Source organism: Seriola lalandi, unplaced genomic scaffold (assembly GCF_002814215.2).
Source record: "Seriola lalandi dorsalis isolate HSWRI2012SDOR001 ecotype SW California unplaced genomic scaffold, Sedor1 jcf7180002054899, whole genome shotgun sequence".
In the NCBI taxonomy this organism is placed as follows: Eukaryota; Metazoa; Chordata; class Actinopteri; order Carangiformes; family Carangidae; genus Seriola; species Seriola lalandi.
In genome coordinates, this window is record NW_019525451.1 from 814,568 (window position 1) to 822,405 (window position 7,838).

Below are 7,838 nucleotides of genomic sequence, written 5' to 3' on the forward strand. Positions count from 1 at the left end.
ACACACACACAGACACACACACACACACACACACACCACCACCACCACCCCCTCCCCCTGCTGCCTGCAAGCTTAGTAACTGCTTCAGTATGCACTGATGTGTGAAGCGCTAAGAGACCGAGCTCTGATTTTCTTCCCCAACAGCCAGTTTTAAACACTTCAGCTCTTCGTGCAGGAAATTCTATTGTCCAACACTTTCATGTGGAAACACCTCACATTAACCTTGGAAGGAGGAACATCATCCGTCCCCCAAAACATAACAGACACAAGAGGATCCAAAGTATCGTCATGGATACACAATTATAAAATTCACCAATGAAAATTCAGTGATTTCTGAAAGAGTGGATCCCTGGTTTCAGACAGAGACACTTCTGGCCCGACATATGCCTGAGTCCAGCTGTTATCCTCCCGTATTGTGAGTGCACCATGTTGGTCCAGATGTGGAAGTAGCATCTGATAATCATGCCGTATATGGGCCAGAATCGGGCCGTGGAGTCGGGCGTATACTGGGCCAGAGGAAAACCTGGGAAGCTAAAATAAAAATCTGTCTGCCTTTATAAATCTTTCTATAGCACATTTTTTGAGATATGGGTTTGTTAATGCTAATGCTAATGTAAGCTAGCCCCAGTTTTTGTCATTTTCAAACCGACTTTGACTCAAATGATGTCACTTGAGGCACCTTGTTTAGGTTTTATTCACTAACTTTTGTCATTATTTGTATGATTTAATTGTCGTTCTTGATGTTTGACGACTGTGTTACAGTGAATATAAAGCGTTTATAGCACAGACGCTATAACGACAGTAAAAAGTGACCATATCTTCATGTGACAGATTTATTAACAGCATCTTTTCATCAAAGTATACGCAGGATAAAAACACAAAAACCTTGACTATGAGTTGGTTTCTGCGTCGGCTGCGTTTCTCAGGTGATAAATAAACAGAAACAGCAAAGCTTGTGTCACATGTCTGGCTCCCGCCTGCAGAGGAGAAGAAGTGTTAGCATCACTCACTCACACACAGTTTAACAACATTACAACAGGAAACAGTTTTAATGCTGCAGCTTGTTGTTGTTACTTTATATAATTAGACTCCTGTAATGGCAGGTTGAAGGTGCAGGAGAAGCAGAGCAGAGAAAGTCAGAGAGAGAGAGAGAGAGCGGGGCTTGTGCTGATCTATGTTTTATGTTTCTGTGTATGTATGTGTGCACATGCACCGAGGCGAGCGGCCGAGCACGTAAACAGCATATGTGCGAGCGCGCATGTTTATGTGTTGCTGTGTCCGAGCCGACGTGTCTGCAGCTACGACCGTTAGCACCCTGTGGTAAAAAAGAAAAAAAACCAGTTTGTCTCCCCCCACCACTTTACAAATGAAATCAGTGCTGTGAGGCTGTGGATTAATATCATAAGGAAGGCCAGAGTGGGCCATTAGAGTGGTGTAATGTTGCTCCGGGGCCTTGTGATGGATGGCCATCGGCGCTACGGCCCTATTTGCACACAGTCACCTCTGTGGTGGCCGCCATTAGCAGGACATGGGAGGTAAGGGCTCGGGGATGGTGGCGAGGTGGCGAGACCAAGGTTTTATTACAGAGGTGTGAGTGTGTGTTTGTATTTCGCTGCATGTGAGTGTACGAGTGTGTTCGTATTTGTGTGTTCGCAAGCAATTATGAGTGTGTGTGTGTGTGTGTGTGTGTGTGTGTGTGTGTGCTCAGACTCTTCAACAGACAGATGTTGCGCTCCCCGCCCTCCACTCTATCTAACGTGTCTGTCTCTCAGTGGACGGCGCTGGTAGGCAGCAAACACACTCAGTGTAATTAAGACAAATTAGCCCGGATGGCAGCTTGCAATAACAGCAACATATGTTGGGAGGTTTGTGTACAGAAGAATACAATCAGAATCATCATTAGTAAATCACTGATCACAAGCAGCATCACTAGCCCTCGCAGATTAATAACACGCCTTGAGCTCTTTTAAATTATTCATCTCACTTCCTTATACGTTTGTTCCTGCTCTCTTTGTTTCTCTTGTTGTCTTCCTGTTGTTGTTCCATCTCTCTGCGTCGCTCCGTCACTCTCCGTGTCGAGCTGTGGCCGTTTCATTTCAGAGACAGACGACAGCAGCTTCTCGTTCTCACTCGCTGAAATGATAAATGCCACAGTTAGACTCAGTCAGCTGCAGCGAGCTAACGTGAGCTAATGCTAACAGTCAAACTTTTTTGTTTTCAGAATACTGTAGCTAAAACAATGATGTAATGCTGTGAGATAAACACATTCTCCACCTTGGAATGAAATGAATAATTCATTTATCTCATTCTTTCCTCCTTTAATCACTGTTTTTTTCCCTGTTTCCACTTTAAGTTTTGCTCTTTCTGTTTCTCGGCTTCTCGTCGCAGGTGAGCCACTGAACCACTGGAGTTTTTGGCTCCTTGATCTCAGAAGAAGACAAAAGCACAAAGGCCTTACTCACAAATATATATTTCTTTTTATCCCTTTATGGATAATGGATGGTCATGTGATGTGTGTTTTCACGTGTGCGGACGTAGCCTCATTTCAATTAGCAAAATTAGCTAGCATAAGCTAATGCTGACAGTCAAACTTTGTCTCCAGCTGCCATGTTTTAATCAAAGACCCAGCAGAAAGTTTTTAATTTGCACTTTACGGTTAAAAAGATGACGTCGCGCTGAAAGAGTGAATCAGTCAGACGCCTTGATTTCTTTTTGTTTATTTATCTCATTCACTCTTCCTTTAATTCCCTTTCTCTCTCTCTCTTTGTTTCTCTCGTCTTCTCTCCTCCCCTTCCTGTTCTATCTCTCTGTCTTGCTCTATCGCTCTCCATGTCACTCCCCTTCTCCTCACTTCTCTCTCCATCTCCCTCAACATTTCAAAAGAATGAATTACTTTGGGCTGTCACTTGGCCCTGGCCAAGAATTCATTTTTGTGGGTCAAGTGTTTCAAACTGTCATCTTTGACAGGAACCATCTCATACAGTAACTACATGGATGGACCTTGACTTGGAGTGCTTTCGTTTTTTTTTTCCCTCCTCTCTCTCCCTCCTCCTCTCATATGCATGCTAAAAAGATCTCAGCTATTGTTGGTGCAGAAAGAAGGAGGGACGGAGCGATGGGAGAGACAGGAGTGCAGCCATGAAAAGGGCGGCAAAGCAGAGATCAATACTGGATTAATAGATTCAACTCAACCACATGCAAAGTTACATGAGGAGGTAAAATATCAAGGGCTCCAGCCTCACACTGAAACACTCCAGCGGGAGGATAAAGGAAGTCACTTGACACAACAGGAGTGCAGCAACATTTAGCTCCGCCAAGGTCTTTAACATCACTGACTCACTAAAGGAAGGAAGGTGCATAAAAAAGATTCTGGCTTAATGTGTGTGACGAGGTAAAGATGAAGTGAACATAAAGTGTACATGTGTGTGAGTGTGTGTGTGTGTGTGTGGGGGGAACAGCAGGGCTTCAATGGCATTGGACTTGAGCAGACAATCTATTTACAGTGTGCTCAGGGGAGCTTATAAACAAATGTTGAGTAATTTCAGCCAGGAGTAATTACCCTTGCCGTTGACAAGGAGAGTGTGTTAGCACTCCCCTTCACCCTCGGCCCTGTCCAGAAGGCTTGGAGCTTGTGCGCAAACACACACACACGCACACACACACACACACATGCATGGACGTGCAGAGATCCACATCCACACAGAGGAGAACTTCCTGGTGTATGTGTGGCGTTTGTCCAGCAGTCAATACCACAAACATCCCTTCAGCCCGTCGCTCTCACCCTCATCTCAGAGCTGATTATGGAGGTGGATTCGTTTCAGTATTATTTGTGTGAACAGACGATCCGACACCTTCCACAAATACAAAGAATACATTTGTTCTCACAAATATAAAAAGGCAATATTGCAAATACACAAACTAATTCAAGTCAAAGTCACTCTAAATCAAATTATTCTTTTAATTGTGTAAAGTTGGAAGCAGCTGGCGCTCTTAGCAAAGAGTGAAAGATTACATGGATGTGATGTTGCTAACACAGATAACGTACGTCCACATCATCCACTCCTCTTTCAATATATAGTTTGAATAGATTTATAATCAATAAGAGGAAAGCAGCAGAATCCAGTCTGTTTAAATATTATTATCTAAATGACATTAAATTAGGAAATTTAGTGTTAATTTCATGGATTTTTAGTATTAAAACGACAATATCTATAATTATAACAATAATTTTAAATATTGTCTTTGAGGAAAATAACAATAATCCAACATAATACAAGGAAATGTTTGTGTTAGCTCGCTGGCCTTCATTAGGATTCTGTGAGCGCGGTCACTGGGATCAGATCATGTTATCGAATGAAAATAAAACAAAAAAAAACAAGCAATCAAAGTCACATTCATCGCTCCATTGTTTTACATTTTAATCATTTGCAAGACTTAATTACAGGATTGAAACGTAACTAAGGAACAAGCAAATTAATTTTCACCTTAACCTTCGAGAGGCAAGCGGGCCACATACAGGCTTTATCCCACCTGATCGATTATGATCTCTCGGCTCAAACTCGAATAGATTCCCATGCAGATTCGTCCGGATCAATCCGCATTCCCGCCAAATCAATGGAACAGCTTTTCCAGACCTTCCAGAGACAATCGTATGATTAGGAGATGAGATGATAATGACTGGAGAAATAACACAGGATCAGAACAGATTAATTAGATCAAAACAAAGAAGACTTGTGTGTAATAAAAAAAAGAAAAGAAACTACAACCTCTCAAGACGGAGACGAGAGTGTGAAAGAAAAGCAACTTCTTGTATTGGAGCGTTAAAAGCCACAGCGGCCTTTTCCTCCCTCATCCCCGTCTCCGTTCTCACAGCCTTTGATTCCTATCGAGCAGCGTAAAGATGTGAGAGGAGGCTGCGTCCCCTGACAACTGGGCGCCATGTGTATTCTGCAGCTGAGGCTATTAAACCGCACGGCGAGGAGCGCTGTGTGTGTGACACGCAAAAACCTCTGGGATGCAGAGATTCAATGTTCTGCACCATGAGAAAAAAGTTACTTGAGTAATGAAATTCTCAAAAGCAAAATATTAGACTAGATCGATATTTGCGAGCTTGATGTGAAGCTGTGGCCGTGTTGCATCCAGGGTTCAAGTTTCAAACTTACGCAGATCGTTGCCTTTAGTGTAAAACACACAGACTTTTTACGTTTGTCTGTTCTGAAACATGTAAAATCCAAAGCTGCAGGTTTGTAAATACGAAGGTTTTTAACCAGTAAATGTATTTCTTTGTGAATTTCATGCATTTCCTTCTAAACAAAATACATTTGTTTTATATTTTCAAAGCACAAAAACAGCCGAATTCAAAAATACAGACTCCGTACATCATCATGGTGGAATATGTAAAGTCACTTCAGCTCACAAATACAAAGAGGAAAACTGAGGGCAATTATTATTATTATTATTATTATTATTATTATTATTATTATTAGAAATGTAAAACAGTTTTACTAGTTGGATCAAACATGAAGTTTTAAAGTCTTTGCTCATGGTGGGAAAATCATTTGTATCAGCTGGGAATGAAACTGAGGTCGTCGGAGAGAAAGTCACTTTTTCCACATTTCACTGAACCATTTCAAAGTCAGCCTTCTCCTGCGTGTCCTCCACGTCGCACACGGAGGAGAAACACGCTGAAACCTCCACTTCCCACTTCGCACAGAACCTCATTTGCATTTTAACGCTCTGGACTCGATTCACACGTTTCGATATCGGTGTGTTTTTGAGCGTGTGCGTGTACCTGTAAATGTTTCCCTAACACACACTTCTTTGTCCTGTCTTTGAACAACCCCCCCCCCCCCCCCCCCCCAGTTGATATAATATGCTGGGAGGGTGGTGGGCCGCGTTAAGCGCCATTGTGTTGCCGTGGCCGAGGACTGCAGGAAGTTGCACTTGGCACGAGGCCCAGAAACAAGGTGAGGACAAACACTCGCAACAAACACTCACTGACGTCCACAAAACTGCAGACGCATATCTGCTACATAGCGCACGCTGGCGGTGTGTGTGTGTGTGTGTGTGTGTGTGTGTGTGTGTGTGTGTGTTGCAGGTGCATGTGAGCACGTGTCTGAGCAGCTACACCTTTCATCTGCGCTGAGGTTTCTGAAGGCTTCACTTTGCACGGGGCTCCTTAATTCTCCCTTAATTCATTTGCGCTCCAGATTCACTTGGCTGCTGGGATAACCTGGGAATGATAATGAAGTGGGGGGGGGGCAGAGAGAGAGAGAGAGAGAGAGAGAGAGAGAGAGAGAGAGAGGGACATGAAAACATCATAGCACATGGCTCCTTCTCCTATCTCCCCTTTGAATGTGTTCAGAATGGATTTAGGGCTTTTCACTGAGTCTTTTAAGAGAAGACGGATCTTATTAGAGCTGATTGTTAGTCATAGGCCATTTCTGCCTCGGGAACCCACCTTACTTAACCCTTTCAAGGATGCGCAGGGAATGTATCATGACTAGAGTTGGGGTCTGATAACATTTTATCAAATCTGAATCCTTTCAAATGCCTTATCCAATCTGCTGGTTTTAGGCTTAACCCTGTTTCCAGACAAGAATGTCAATATGGGACGATTCTGCAAAACCCTGGATTATTATTCAGTGACAACATTTCTACTTCTCCCGCTCTCTACAACATCACTGCTACTGAATGGCTAAGGTTAGGGAGGGATGGTGGTTATGGCAAATCAATTGTAAGTCGTGCTACTGCTACATAGCTAACGTTAGCATTAACAGCTGTTTACTCTCCAGTCTAGAAGAAATGTTGTTCAGCATCAAACTTTATTCCTTTACTGAAGTTAGCATGCTAATCAGTCTTGTCACTTTCCGATACCGAGTCACTGCAGCGTCCGGATGCCAGCTATCGGAGCACAATCCTAAAAAGAACATAAAAAGTAAAGGAATGTATCTTGATGTTTGTCTCATATGGATCAAACTGAATGAATCAGTTTAGTTAAGGTTCAGTTCAGTGGGATTTACGTCCCGTGTAGCACCTTGAATCTTCGGGCGTCACTTAATTGAGCTGTACGTCTTGCTTAAATAAGTATTCAGACTGGGTTCAATTACTTCTCTGTAACTAATTGATCTTGCCTGAAACAATGGCACCACCGGAGAAGTCCCAGCAGGACGGAGGCCTCCCCTGCAGGAAAGCAAACGTAAACCCTGCCACTAATTGAAATGATTCCGATTAATATGGAGCCTAATCAAGGTTAACTACGCAGCATCGCAGTGGGTCATGCAAGTCGGAGCGCATTGCTGTTCCCTCCGTCTCCTTTTTGTTTTGACCCGGCACCTCTGTGTTTTGACAATCTCGCCCTCCTCAATACACAAAGCAACAATTCATCCTGCGGAGAAGAACAAGCAGACACTGGAAAAAAAAAAAAGGAAAAGGAGCTTGGAGCAGGGCCGATCGATAAACAGAGTCGGCGCTGTGATTTATTTACCGCTGTGTGTTATGTAGAGGCGAGAGGAGGGAGAAGAAAAGCCTTCTGATATGGCCACAGGCAGCCGACATAATGGGGCCCTCTCAATCTTCAGTGAGTGGCTTGTTGGATTGTCAGGCAGGTTTCCGCCGGTGTTCAAAAGTGCTATCCGATCAAACCCCCGAGACGCAAGCGACCAGACAGATGATTACTCACTGTAAACGATCCGGGAGGGGGGAAAAAAAGAGGAATAACTACAGCAGATATTGATGACTCAATAGACTCCTTGACAGACGATTCCGTTCGTGTCTGGATAAAGTGTTGACTGTCTTGGATCAAACATAATCGAGGCCCGTTATTGAGCATGAAAACC

The 7,838-nt window shown here is 43.4% G+C and overlaps 1 long non-coding RNA gene across 1 annotated transcript; it reads right to left on the reverse strand.

Annotated features, from left to right (window-relative positions):
- Nucleotides 1-4,337: 4,337 nt before the first annotated feature.
- LOC111672389 (uncharacterized) lies at nucleotides 4,338-7,838 on the reverse strand. The gene is made up of 3 exons (XR_002762004.2): nucleotides 7,487-7,838; nucleotides 6,130-6,232; nucleotides 4,338-4,634 (listed from the first exon to the last, which is right to left on the reverse strand). It is a non-coding gene; the product is annotated as an uncharacterized LOC111672389 (long non-coding RNA).